Genomic DNA, 12,902 nt, shown 5'->3' with positions numbered 1-12,902 from the left:
TTGTTACCAGTAGTTGGTCTATATTGTTACCAGTAGTTGGTCTATAATGATCTATATTGTTACCAGTAGTTGGTCTATAATGATCTATATTGTTACCAGTAGTTGGTCTATATTGTTACCAGTAGTTGGTCTATATTGTTACCAGTAGTTGGTCAATATTGTTACCAGTAGTTGGTCTATATTGTTACCAGTAGTTGGTCTATATTGTTACCAGTAGTTGGTCTATATTGTTACCAGTAGTTGGTCAATATTGTTACCAGTAGTTGGTCTATATTGTTACCAGTAGTTGGTCTATAATGATCTATATTGTTACCAGTAGTTGGTCTATATTGTTACCTGTAGTTGGTCTATATTGTTACCTGTAGTTGGTCTATATTGTTACCAGTAGTTGGTCTATAATGATCTATATTGTTACCAGTAGTTGGTCTATATTGTTACCTGTAGTTGGTCTATATTGTTACCTGTAGTTGGTCTATATTGTTACCAGTAGTTGGTCTATAATGATCTATATTGTTACCAGTAGTTGGTCTATATTGTTACCTGTAGTTGGTCTATATTGTTACCTGTAGTTGGTCTATATTGTTACCTGTAGTTGGTCTATATTGTTACCAGTAGTTGGTCTATAACGATCTATATTGTTACCATTAGTTGGTCTATAATGATCTATATTGTTACCAGTAGTTGGTCTATAATGATCTATATTGTTACCAGTAGTTGGTCTATATTGTTACCAGTAGTTGGTCTATAATGATCTATATTGTTACCAGTAGTTGGTCTATAATGTTACCAGTAGTTGGTCTATAATGTTACCAGTAGTTGGTCTATAATGATCTATATTGTTACCAGTAGTTGGTCTATAATGATCTATATTGCTACCAGTAGTTGGTCTATAATGATCTATATTGTTACCAGTAGTTGGTCTATAATAATCTATAATGTTACCAGTAGTTGGTCTATAATGATCTATATTGTTACCAGTAGTTGGTCTATATTGTTACCAGTAGTTGGTCTATAATGATCTATAATGTTACCAGTAGTTGGTCTATAATGATCTATAATGTTACCAGTAGTTGGTCTATAATGATCTATAATGTTACCAGTAGTTGGTCTATATTGTTACCAGTAGTTGGTCTATATTGTTACCAGTAGTTGGTCTATAATGTTACCAGTAGTTGGTCTATAATGATCTATATTGCTACCAGTAGTTGGTCTATATTGTTACCAGTAGTTGGTCTATAATAATCTATATTGTTACCAGTAGTTGGTCTATATTGTTACCAGTAGTTGGTCTATAATGTTACCAGTAGTTGGTCTATATTAGTGGATGTGTGTTCTGGTTAAATTTAAGAAAAAAGGTATTTTCATAGTCAGACTTGAACGTCAGCTCATGATTATTGCAAAAAAAAGTATAATTTTTTAGGCTAATTTCATACAACCTGAATTAACTAGATTATTGCTGTTTTGAAATGCAGTGTATTTGACCTTTTTAATTGTACAACAAAGCTGAATTTAGAGAGAACATTTAAAAATATATAGATATCTCGTGAATCGCCGTTACGTTTGGGAAAAAATCAAAATATGATTTTGTGGCCATATTGCCCAGACCTATTCGTGTGGTTGAGTCCGTTCTGTGGTAACATAGACTCTGAACAACGTGATTCAACTTCGTTACTCCTTTCAAAAGCAAGCAACAAACAAGTGTTTAGTTGCCTAGGCCTTACCCCTACAATGCAGCACACAAAGAAATAGAATTAGTGCTTGTCTGTCTCAGTGAGAAGAGCGGTGACAATGACGCTGTAATTGTGCTCGTCTGTCTCTCCTGTAGCCGTCTCTGTCTCCACAAGAAGATCGGTGACAAGCAGCCCTACAGTAAGCTGGCTGGTGTCTCTCTACTGAAGCCTCTGAAAGGAGTAGACCCCAACCTCATCAATAACCTGGAGACCTTCTTTGAGCTCGACTACCCCACGGTATTACCTGTTCTATATCCTACATATCTATACCCTATCCCTCCACTACCCCACGGTATTACCTGTTCTATATCCTACATATCTATACCCTATCCCTCCACTACCCCACGGTATTACCTGTTCTATATCCTACATATCTATACTCTATCCCTCGACTACCCCACGGTATTACCTGTTCTATATCCTACATATCTATATTCTATACTCTATCCCTCGACTACCCCACGGTACTACCTGTTCTATATCCTACATATCTATATTCTATACTCTATCCCTCGACTACCCCACGGTACTACCTGTTCTATATCCTACATATCTATATTCTATACTCTATCCCTCGACTACCCCACGGTACTACCTGTTCTATATCCTACATATCTATATTCTATACTCTATCCCTCGACTACCCCACGGTATTACCTGTTCTATACCCTATCCCCTATCCCTCAACTACCCCACGTTCTATATCCTACATATCTATATTCTATCCCTCGACTACCCCAAGGTATTACCTGTTCTATATCCTACATATCTATATTCTATACTCTATCCCTCGACTACCCCACGGTACTACCTGTTCTATATCCTACATGTCTATATTCTATACCCTATCCCTCGACTACCCCACGGTACTACCTGTTCTATATCCTACATATCTATACCCTATCCCTCAACTACCCCACGGTACTACCTGTTCTATATCCTACATATATTCTATCCCCTATCCCTCAACTACCCCACGGTATTACCTGTTCTATATCCTACATATCTATACCCTATCCCTCAACTACCCCACGGTACTACCTGTTCTATATCCTACATATCTATATTCTACACCCTATCCCTCAACTACCCCACGGTATTACCTGTTCTATATCCTACATATCTACACCCTATCCCTCAACTACCCCACGGTACTACCTGTTCTATATCCTACATATCTATACCCTATCCCTCAACTACCCCACGGTATTACCTGTTCTATATCCTACATATCTATCCCCTATCCCTCAACTACCCCACGGTACTACCTGTTCTATATCCTACATATCTATACCCTATCCCTCAACTGCCCCACGGTACTACCTGTTCTATATCCTACATATCTATATTCTATCCCTCAACTACCCCACGGTATTACCTGTTCTATATCCTACATATCTATACCCTATCCCTCAACTACCCCACGGTACTACCTGTTCTATATCCTACATATCTATACCCTATCCCTCGACTACCCCAAGGTACTACCTGTTCTATATCCTACATATCTATACCCTATCCCTCGACTACCCCAAGGTACTACCTGTTCTATATCCTACATATCTATACCCTATCCCTCAACTACCCCACGGTATTACCTGTTCTATATCCTACATATCTATATTCTATCCCTCAACTACCCCACGGTATTACCTGTTCTATATCCTACATATCTATATTCTATCCCTCAACTACCCCACGGTATTACCTGTTCTATATCCTACATATCTATATTCTATCCCTCAACTACCCCACGGTACTACCTGTTCTATATCCTACATATCTATATTCTACACCCTATCCCTCAACTACCCCACGGTACTACCTGTTCTATATCCTACATATCTATACCCTATCCCTCAACTACCCCACGGTATTACCTGTTCTATATCCTACATATCTATACCCTATCCCTCAACTACCCCACGGTATTACCTGTTCTATATTGTTTGTGTCTATGCCCTATCCCTCAACTACCCCACGGTATTACCTGTTCTATATCCTACATATCTATACTCTATCCCTCAACTACCCCACGGTATTACCTGTTCTATATCCTACATATCTATACCCTATCCCTCGACTACCCCACGGTATTACCTGTTCTATATCCTACATATCTATACCCTATCCCTCGACTACCCCACGGTATTACCTGTTCTATATCCTATATGTCTATACCCTATCCTTTGACTACCCCATTGTACTACCTGTTCTATATCGTATATGTCTATACCCTATCCCTCGACTACCCTACGGTATTACCTGTTCTATATTCTACATATCTATATTCTATACCCTATCCCTCAACTACCCCATTGTGCTACCTGTTCTATATTGTACGTGTATATCCCTCAACTACCCCAAGGTACGACCTGGAACAACACTGTTTGCGAAGAGTTAATTTCCCTCCCAGACGGTTTCGCCACAATGTTTCAGTGACTCTATCAGTCTACTGTTAGAATGTTGCAGTTTAGTTAGACAGGGCAAAGTCATGCATTATAGGGTGCAGGCGCAGCAAGCAAGTACTACGTGCTGCTTCCTGTAGCTACAAGTACTACGTGCTGCTTCCTGTAGCTACAAGTGCTACGTGCTGCTTCCTGTACTACGTGCTGCTTCCTGTAGCTACACGTACTACGTGCTGCCTCCTGTAGCTACAAGTACTACGTGCTGCTTTCTGTAGCAACAACTTGTTCAATATCGTTGTGAAAACATTACACCAAAAAGTATCCTTGAAGTTGGTGCAGGTTACCAACCAAACCAGATGATTGACACACCGTTAGCATTTCACAGCTATTACTTCACGATGATTTGCATCAACATTGTACCACAGTACATACATCACTTCAACATGACGTGAGGAGGGATGGGGTAAAGCTAGTCTGTTTATAAAACCCCCCACAAAAATGAATTAGCCGTGATGACGAGCGGGATGCAGACCCTGATGAGCAGCGTGCAGGCCACGCTACGTTGATACACTATCATTTCATTGCCTGGGGCGGCAGGTAGCCTAGCGGTTAGAGTGGGGGGCGGCAGGTAGCCTAGCGGTTAGAGTGGAGGGGCGGCAGGTAGCCTAGCGGTTAGAGTGGAGGGGCGGCAGGTAGCCTAGCGGTTAGTGTAGAGGCGGCAGGTAGCCTAGCGGTTAGAGTGGAGGGGCGGCAGGTAGCCTAGCGGTTAGAGTGGAGGGGCGGCAGGTAGCCTAGCGGTTAGAGTGGAGGGGCGGCAGGTAGCCTAGCGGTTAGAGTGGAGGGGCGGCAGGTAGCCTAGCGGTTAGAGTGGAGGGGCGGCAGGTAGCCTAGCGGTTAGAGTGGAGGGGCGGCAGGTAGCCTAGCGGTTAGAGTGGAGGGGCGGCAGGTAGCCTAGCGGTTAGAGTGGAGGGGCGGCAGGTAGCCTAGCGGTTAGAGTGGAGGGGCGGCAGGTAGCCTAGCGGTTAGAGTGGAGGGGCGGCAGGTAGCCTAGCGGTTAGAGTGGAGGCGGCAGGTAGCCTAGCGGTTAGAGTGGAGGGGCGGCAGGTAGCCTAGCGGTTAGAGTGGAGGGGCGGCAGGTAGCCTAGCGGTTAGAGTGGAGGGGCGGCAGGTAGCCTAGCGGTTAGAGTGGAGGGGCGGCAGGTAGCCTAGCGGTTAGAGTGGAGGGGCGGCAGGTAGCCTAGCGGTTAGAGTGGAGGGGCGGCAGGTAGCCTAGCGGTTAGAGTGGAGGGGCGGCAGGTAGCCTAGCGGTTAGAGCGTTGGGCCAGTAACCGAAAGGTTGATGGATCGAATCCCTGAGCTGACACGGTAAGAATCAGTTGTTCTGCCCCTGAACAAGGCAGTTTAACCCACTGTACCCCGGTAGGCCGTCATTGTAAATAAGAATTTGTTCTTAAAACCTCTTATGGATTGGCACCTTTTTGTCAATTTCCTCCTAAAATGACATACCCAAATCTAACTGCCTGTAGCTCAGGACCTGAAGCAAGGATATGCATATTATTGGTACCATTTGAAAGGAAACACTTTGAAGTTTGTGGAAATGTGAAAGTTATGTAGGAGAATATAACACATTAGATCTGGTAAAAGATAATACAAAGAACAAAAAAACTAACATTTTTTTTAGTACCATCCTAATCCAATGAACCATTGCATTTCTGTTCAAAATGTTGTATCAAGACTGCCCAAATGTGCCTAATTTGTTTATTAATTACTTTTCATGTTCAAAATTGTGCACTCTCCTCAAACAATAGCATGGTATTATTTCACTGTAATAGCTACTGTAAATTGGACAGTGCTTTTAGTTTAACAATAATTTAATGAAGATTTCTTTCAATATCAGACATGTCTATGTCCTGGGAAATGTTCTTGTTACTTACAACTTCATGCTAATCGCATTAGCCTTCGTTAGCTCAACCGTCGCGCAGGGGACCCACCGATCCTGCAGAAGTTTTAACTGACTTGCCTAGTTAAATAAATAACCAAGAGCACAGGCCAGTCTGTGTAGGCTTTTCAATTGCAAGTTTGTTGTCACGTGGCCTCTGAGTGACAGAGGAGCACGGCATGCTTGCAGCTTTACAGCAAAGAAAACGTCTCGTCTCTAGCTCAAACGAAAAAAGAAAAAAAAAAGACATATGACCCATATTACTGGAGCTGTCTTATTTTTCAATCCTGTGTGAAATTGCATTTGATCTAATTTCACAAACCATGTCGCGGGGACGTTTTTAACTAATCCTGGGTCGCTAATTATTGGTTTGATGACACACAACGTTGTTCAGTCACGTTGCCTAGCTAGCTAACAACCTGTCAACCCGACAGTAGGTCAAGGCTCATTTGATTGGGACCGGTAGAAAGGAAAATGGTCTGCTACTCATGAGATGTGTTTCAAAGGTAGAATTCATATAGTGGACGTCGATCAAAAATCTCTTTATTTCTGGAGCTCCTTTTTAAATTCATTTTTTTTTTTTTTAAAGGTTGAAACAGTGTGTGTACCTTGCCTTGAGAAAGTATTCATACTCCTAGACTTATTCTACATGTTGTGTTACATCCTGAATTCAAAATAGATTTTTTTTTTTCTCTCACCCATCTATACAAAATATTGCAGAATGACAGGTGAAAACATGTTTTTCAAATTTTTTGCTATTTTACGGAAGATGAAATACAGAAATATCTGATTTACATAAGTATTCACACCCCTGAGTCAATACTTGGTAGAAGCATGTTTGGCAGCGATTACAGCTGTAAGACTATAAAAGCTTTCCACACCTGGATAGTGCATTAATTTCAAAATTATTCAAGCGCTGTCAAATTGGCTGTTTGCTAGACAACCATTTTCAGGTCTTACCGTAGATTTTCAAGTATATTTAAGTCAAAACTGTTACTCGGGAACATTCACGGTCTTCTTGGTGAAGCAACTCCAGTCTAGATTTAGCCTTGTGTTTTAGGTTACTGTCCTGGTGAAAGGTGAATTCATCTCCCAGTGTCTGGTGGAAATCAGACTGAACCAGGTTTTCCTCTAGGATTGTTCCTGTGTTTAGCTCCATTACATAATCTTTTTTTTTTTTATCCTGACAACCTACCCAGTCCTTAACGATGACAAGCATACCTTTAACATGATGCAGCCACCACTATGCTTGAAAATATGGAGAGTGGTATTCCGTATTGGATTGGATTTGCCCCAAACGTAACACTTTGTATTCAGGACAAAAATAGAATTACCTTGCCACATTTTTTGCAATATTAGTTTAGTGCCTTGTTGCAAACAGGATCCATGTTTTGGAATATATTTATTTGTATTCTGTACAGGTTTCCTTCTTTTCACTCTGTCATTAATAAGGTTAGTATTGTGGAGTAACTACAATGTTGTTGATCCATCCTCAGTTTTCTCCTATCACAGCCATTAAACTCTGTAACTGTTTTAAAGTCACCATTGGCTTCATGTTGAAATCCCTGAGTGGTTTCCATCCTCTCCAGCAACTGAGTTAGGAAGGACGCCTCTATCTTTGTAGTGACTGGGTGTATTGATACACCATCCAACATGTAATTAATAACTTCACCATGCTTAAAGAGATATTCAATGTCTGCTTTTTTATTTTTACCCATCTACCAATAGATGTCCTTCTTAGTGATGCATTGGAAAACCTCCCTGGTCTTTGTGGTTGAATCTCTGTTTGAAATTCACTGCTGGACTGAGGGACCTTACAATTATCTGTATGTGTGGGATACAGAGATGAGGTAGTCATTAAACAATCATGTTCAAATGCAACTTATTATGTGAGCACATTTTTACTGCTGAACTTATTTATGCTTGCCATAACAAAAGGGTTGAATACTTATTGACTCAAGACATTTCAACCTTTTCATTTTTTTTAATGAATTTGTAAAAATGTCTAAACATAATTTCACATTGACATTATGGGGTATTGTGACAAATCTAAATGTAATCAATTTTAAATTCAGGGTGTAACACAAATAACATGTGGGAAAGGTCAAGGGGTGTGAATACTTTCTGAAGGCACTGTATTCCACAGCCGTGTGTGTTTTTAACGGAAGAGTAAAGGTTTGTGTTTTCCCCGACTGACACAATGACATGCAGATCATTATGCTGGCCACACAAGACCGGGGTAATAACATGGCAGCTGTCAGTATGAGGAGGCCCGTTAACCAGACCGGGGTAATAACATGGCAGCTGTCAGTATGAGGAGGCCCGTTAACCAGACCGGGGTAATAACATGGCAGCTGTCAGTATGAGGAGGCCCGTTAACCAGACCGGGGTAATAACATGGCAGCTGTCAGTATGAGGAGGCCCGTTAACCAGACCGGGGTAATAACATGGCAGCTGTCAGTATGAGGAGGCTCGTTAACCAGACCGGGGTAATAACATGGCAGCTGTCAGTATGAGGCCCGTTAACCAGACCGGGGTAATAACATGGCAGCTGTCAGTATGAGGAGGCCCGTTAACCAGACCGGGTAATAACATGGCAGCTGTCAGTATGAGGAGGCCCGTTAACCAGACCGGGGTAATAACATGGCAGCTGTCAGTATGAGGAGGCCCGTTAACCAGACCGGGGTAATAACATGGCAGCTGTCAGTATGAGGAGGCCCGTTAACCAGACCGGGGTAATAACATGGCAGCTGTCAGTATGAGGAGGCCCGTTAACCAGACCGGGGTAATAACATGGCAGCTGTCAGTATGAGGAGGCCCGTTAACCAGACCGGGGTAATAACATGGCAGCTGTCAGTATGAGGAGGCCCGTTAACCAGACCGGGGTAATAACATGGCAGCTGTCAGTATGAGGAGGCCCGTTAACCAGACCGGGGTAATAACATGGCAGCTGTCAGTATGAGGAGGCCTGTTAACCAGACCGGGGTAATAACATGGCAGCTGTCAGTATGAGGCCCGTTAACCAGACCGGGTAATAACATGGCAGCTGTCAGTATGAGGAGGCCCGTTAACCAGACCGGGGTAATAACATGGCAGCTGTCAGTATGAGGAGGCCCGTTAACCAGACCGGGGTAATAACATGGCAGCTGTCAGTATGAGGAGGCCCGTTAACCAGACCGGGGTAATAACATGGCAGCTGTCAGTATGAGGAGGCCCGTTAACCAGACCGGGGTAATAACATGGCAGCTGTCAGTATGAGGAGGCCCGTTAACCAGACCGGGTAATAACATGGCAGCTGTCAGTATGAGGAGGCCCGTTAACCAGACCGGGGTAATAACATGGCAGCTGTCAGTATGAGGAGGCCCGTTAACCAGACCGGGGTAATAACATGGCAGCTGTCAGTATGAGGAGGCTCGTTAACCAGACCGGGGTAATAACATGGCAGCTGTCAGTATGAGGCCCGTTAACCAGACCGGGGTAATAACATGGCAGCTGTCAGTATGAGGAGGCCCGTTAACCAGACCGGGGTAATAACATGGCAGCTGTCAGTATGAGGAGGCCCGTTAACCAGACCGGGTAATAACATGGCAGCTGTCAGTATGAGGAGGCCCGTTAACCAGACCGGGGTAATAACATGGCAGCTGTCAGTATGAGGAGGCCCGTTAACCAGACCGGGGTAATAACATGGCAGCTGTCAGTATGAGGAGGCCCGTTAACCAGACCGGGTAATAACATGGCAGCTGTCAGTATGAGGAGGCCCGTTAACCAGACCGGGGTAATAACATGGCAGCTGTCAGTATGAGGAGGCCCGTTAACCAGACCGGGGTAATAACATGGCAGCTGTCAGTATGAGGAGGCCCGTTAACCAGACCGGGGTAATAACATGGCAGCTGTCAGTATGAGGAGGCCCGTTAACCAGACCGGGGTAGTAACATGGCAGCTGTCAGTATGAGGAGGCCCGTTAACCAGACCGGGGTAGTAACATGGCAGCTGTCAGTATGAGGAGGCCCGTTAACCAGACCGGGGTAATAACATGGCAGCTGTCAGTATGAGGAGGCCCGTTAACCAGACCGGGGTAATAACATGGCAGCTGTCAGTATGAGGAGGCCTGTTAACCAGACCGGGGTAATAACATGGCAGCTGTCAGTATGAGGAGGCCCGTTAACCAGACCGGGGTAATAACATGGCAGCTGTCAGTATGAGGAGGCCCGTTAACCAGACCGGGGTAATAACATGGCAGCTGTCAGTATGAGGAGGCCCGTTAACCAGACCGGGGTAATAACATGGCAGCTGTCAGTATGAGGCCCGTTAACCAGACCGGGGTAGTAACATGGCAGCTGTCAGTATGAGGAGGCCCGTTAACCAGACCGGGGTAGTAACATGGCAGCTGTCAGTATGAGGAGGCGCGTTAACCAGACCGGGGTAATAACATGGCAGCTGTCAGTATGAGGAGGCCCGTTAACCAGACCGGGGTAATAACATGGCAGCTGTCAGTATGAGGAGGCCCGTTAACCAGACCGGGGTAATAACATGGCAGCTGTCAGTATGAGGAGGCCCGTTAACCAGACCGGGTAATAACATGGCAGCTGTCAGTATGAGGAGGCCCGTTAACCAGACCGGGGTAATAACATGGCAGCTGTCAGTATGAGGAGGCCCGTTAACCAGACCGGGTAATAACATGGCAGCTGTCAGTATGAGGAGGCCCGTTAACCAGACCGGGTAGTAACATGGCAGCTGTCAGTATGAGGAGGCCCGTTAACCAGACCGGGGTAGTAACATGGCAGCTGTCAGTATGAGGAGGCCCGTTAACCAGACCGGGGTAATAACATGGCAGCTGTCAGTATGAGGAGGCCCGTTAACCAGACCGGGGTAATAACATGGCAGCTGTCAGTATGAGGAGGCCCGTTAACCAGACCGGGGTAATAACATGGCAGCTGTCAGTATGAGGAGGCCCGTTAACCAGACCGGGGTAATAACATGGCAGCTGTCAGTATGAGGAGGCCCGTTAACCAGACCGGGGTAATAACATGGCAGCTGTCAGTATGAGGAGGCCTGTTAACCAGACCGGGGTAATAACATGGCAGCTGTCAGTATGAGGCCCGTTAACCAGACCGGGGTAATAACATGGCAGCTGTCAGTATGAGGAGGCCCGTTAACCAGACCGGGGTAATAACATGGCAGCTGTCAGTATGAGGAGGCCCGTTAACCAGACCGGGGTAATAACATGGCAGCTGTCAGTATGAGGAGGCCCGTTAACCAGACCGGGGTAATAACATGGCAGCTGTCAGTATGAGGAGGCCCGTTAACCAGACCGGGTAATAACATGGCAGCTGTCAGTATGAGGAGGCCCGTTAACCAGACCGGGTAATAACATGGCAGCTGTCAGTATGAGGAGGCCCGTTAACCAGACCGGGGTAGTAACATGGCAGCTGTCAGTATGAGGAGGCCCGTTAACCAGACCGGGGTAGTAACATGGCAGCTGTCAGTATGAGGAGGCCCGTTAACCAGACCGGGGTAATAACATGGCAGCTGTCAGTATGAGGAGGCCCGTTAACCAGACCGGGGTAATAACATGGCAGCTGTCAGTATGAGGAGGCCCGTTAACCAGACCGGGTAATAACATGGCAGCTGTCAGTATGAGGAGGCCCGTTAACCAGACCGGGGTAATAACATGGCAGCTGTCAGTATGAGGAGGCCCGTTAACCAGACCGGGGTAATAACATGGCAGCTGTCAGTATGAGGAGGCCCGTTAACCAGACCGGGGTAATAACATGGCAGCTGTCAGTATGAGGAGGCCCGTTAACCAGACCGGGGTAATAACATGGCAGCTGTCAGTATGAGGCCCGTTAACCAGACCGGGTAGTAACATGGCAGCTGTCAGTATGAGGAGGCCCGTTAACCAGACCGGGGTAGTAACATGGCAGCTGTCAGTATGAGGAGGCGCGTTAACCAGACCGGGTAATAACATGGCAGCTGTCAGTATGAGGAGGCGCGTTAACCAGACCGGGGTAATAACATGGCAGCTGTCAGTATGAGGAGGCCCGTTAACCAGACCGGGGTAATAACATGGCAGCTGTCAGTATGAGGAGGCCCGTTAACCAGACCGGGGTAATAACATGGCAGCTGTCAGTATGAGGAGGCCCGTTAACCAGACCGGGGTAATAACATGGCAGCTGTCAGTATGAGGAGGCCCGTTAACCAGACCGGGGTAGTAACATGGCAGCTGTCAGTATGAGGAGGCCCGTTAACCAGACCGGGGTAATAACATGGCAGCTGTCAGTATGAGGAGGCCCGTTAACCAGACCGGGGTAATAACATGGCAGCTGTCAGTATGAGGAGGCCCGTTAACCAGACCGGGGTAATAACATGGCAGCTGTCAGTATGAGGAGGCCCGTTAACCAGACCGGGGTAATAACATGGCAGCTGTCAGTATGAGGAGGCCCGTTAACCAGACCGGGGTAATAACATGGCAGCTGTCAGTATGAGGAGGCCCGTTAACCAGACCGGGGTAATAACATGGCAGCTGTCAGTATGAGGAGGCCCGTTAACCAGACCGGGGTAATAACATGGCAGCTGTCAGTATGAGGAGGCCCGTTAACCAGACCGGGGTAATAACATGGCAGCTGTCAGTATGAGGAGGCCCGTTAACCAGACCGGGGTAATAACATGGCAGCTGTCAGTATGAGGAGGCCCGTTAACCAGACCGGGGTAATAACATGGCAGCTGTCAGTATGAGGAGGCCCGTTAACCAGACCGGGGTAATAACATGGCAGCTGTCAGTATGAGGAGGCCCGTTAACCAGACCGGGGTAATAACATGGCAGCT

At 45.6% G+C, this 12,902-nt stretch overlaps 1 protein-coding gene across 1 annotated transcript in view; it reads left to right on the top strand.

Annotated features, from left to right (window-relative positions):
• Positions 1–1,730: 1,730 nt before the first annotated feature.
• Positions 1,731–12,902, top strand: part of LOC123739457 (ceramide glucosyltransferase-B) — a 37,164-nt gene continuing 25,992 nt past the window's right edge. The window contains exon 1 of the mRNA XM_045713778.1: positions 1,731–1,967. The gene's annotated coding sequence lies outside the window, so the exon portion shown is untranslated. The remainder of the gene's footprint in view (positions 1,968–12,902) is intronic.

The sequence above is a fragment of the Salmo salar genome, unplaced genomic scaffold (genome assembly GCF_905237065.1).
Source record: "Salmo salar unplaced genomic scaffold, Ssal_v3.1, whole genome shotgun sequence".
Taxonomy (NCBI): domain Eukaryota; kingdom Metazoa; phylum Chordata; class Actinopteri; order Salmoniformes; family Salmonidae; genus Salmo; species Salmo salar.
The sequence above is the reverse complement of the archived record's forward strand: the minus strand, read 5'-3'. Positions and strand labels throughout refer to the sequence as shown.